This window comes from Brassica oleracea, chromosome C6 (assembly GCF_000695525.1).
Source record: "Brassica oleracea var. oleracea cultivar TO1000 chromosome C6, BOL, whole genome shotgun sequence".
NCBI classification, from domain to species: domain Eukaryota; kingdom Viridiplantae; phylum Streptophyta; class Magnoliopsida; order Brassicales; family Brassicaceae; genus Brassica; species Brassica oleracea.
In genome coordinates, this window is record NC_027753.1 from 19,919,674 (window position 1) to 19,922,018 (window position 2,345).

Here is a 2,345-nt window from a genome sequence, read left to right on the forward strand (position 1 = left end):
GAGGAAACTCTTTCAAGGTATTTACGTGTAGATTACGAGGAACTATTTTCGAGGTATTTACGAGGAATTATAGCGACGTCCTTACGTGGAATATTGACGTGGTCTTTACGACGAATCGCCTTACTTCGTCTTTACGACGAAATATATTCCTCGCTAAGTTACGACGAATTAGCGAGGAAATATGTGTTACGACAGACGTGTAACGAGCAAACGCGTTTCCTCGCTAATTCGTCGTAAAGCCTCTTTTACGACGAAATAACGAGGAAAACCGCCCTCGTTAAGATTATGTTTTCTTGTAGTGATTTTACGATTAAATTTTTATAATTTTCTAAACAAATTGTATACATTTTTGAAAATTTTAGTAATAATATTTTATAATTTAAAAATATATAATTAAATTATATGTCGAAATTTATAATGCCATATTTGCATATATTTATTTTAATGATGATTTATGAATTATTTCCATATTCTAAAAAGATTTCCAAAAATATAAATTGACATTAAATGTAATATATAAGTTATTACTATATTTTAAAAAGTTTACCAAAAATATAAATTAACATTAAATGCAATTTTCTACGTCATATTAAGCTATAAGACATGTTATTAATTTCAGTAGTCATGTCATATTTGTTTTGTGAAATTGATTGTAGAAAGGACATGTGGTAAAATCACTTCGCAAATATAGTCTAGGGGATATATTAAAATAAATATATCTTTATATATATTATACATTGATTTTATATATTATAATATGAGATAATAAAAAAATAAGTATGTTGAAAAAAATCATAACCTTTAGATCTTATTTTCCTTTTCAATCAAATGGCCAGAAACAAAAGCCCATAAATCCGTAAACTCATATCTGCTCTACATCATCCAGCCGTTAGATTTTCATTTTAAATTTCAATCACGTGGCCACAATTATTTCCACCTTCCCATAAACCAACTTTCAATTGTAGTTAGTTGTCTAGGGAGTCCCAACACGTGATTTGATTTCTGGAGGGGAAAAGTGTCCACAAAAACTCTCTCCTTCGAAGGAAAGTGTCCCTCCAGCGGGATGTGTCCTACCATGTTAAAAAAAAGGAAAAATATGTCCTACTAGGTAATTCACTCATCAAATACATGTGTCTTTTTTAATGCCTAAAGTGTTGTTAACTTGAGATTCACTCAGTCATATGTGGCACCAAGTCTCACTCAGTCACTTCAATAAATCCATGATAATCTATTAGTTTGCATTTCTATTGCACATTCGAGTACTCCTAAGTCTAGCTCCTCTCATTTAACTTACAATCAAATCAATTCTCATATATGTGTACTGGTTTTCACCATCATTGTCTAGCTTAATTAGAAAACTAAAGTCAATTATGAAATCATAGTCTTTGTTGATTTGATATCTAGGTATTGCAATTGATCTCTTATTTGAAGATATAAATGATCAATCATTGAAGTAAAATATCCAGACTGAATCACAAACTTAATGGTGGTAAAAAAAAAGAAAAAAAAATGGAGAGTCTGCATGGATTTCACAGACTTTAACAAAACATACCTCAAAGATAATCTTTATCTTCCCCGCATCGATTGGTTGGTGGAAGCAACAAAACGGAATAATCTTTTATTATTCATGAATGTTTCTTTGGGATATAATCAGATATTCATGTATCCCGAGGACGGAGGGAAAACTGTTTTTGTAACATATACTGATTGTACTGTTATAAGATAATGCTGTTCGGGATAAAGAATGTGGGCGAAACCTATCAGCGTCTCGTCAACAAGATGTTCTTGGAGCAGTTGGGGCCAACAATGGAGGTTTACATCAATGATATGTTGGTCAAATCCTTACAAGAAGATGATCACGTCGGCCACCTAAAGGAATTTTTGTTGTTATAAACAAGTGCACGATGATGTTAAATCCGACGAAGTGCAATTTTGCAGTCACTTCAGGCAAATTCTTGGGATATTTGGTAATACAATGAGGACCAGAAGAAAAACCGAAGCAAATAGCTGTGATAATAAACATGAGCTTGCCTAAAACAAAACGAGAAGTACAACGCCTGAAATGACGGACAGCCGCCACTACAAGAAAACATATTTTTTACTAGGGCAGTATTCGTTGTAAATTCGTCGTAAACGGGGTGTTACGACGAATTAACGTCGAAAGACGTTTGGTTGTTAAACGTCCGTCGTAACAGAGGTTTCGTCGTAAACGACTCGTTACGTTTACGACGAAATATATTCCTCGTAAAGCGCATGGAAATGATTCGTCGTAAAGCCCACGTAATTATTTCGATATAAAGCACTGTAAATACTTTCGTTGTAAATCACTCGTAAACATTTCGATT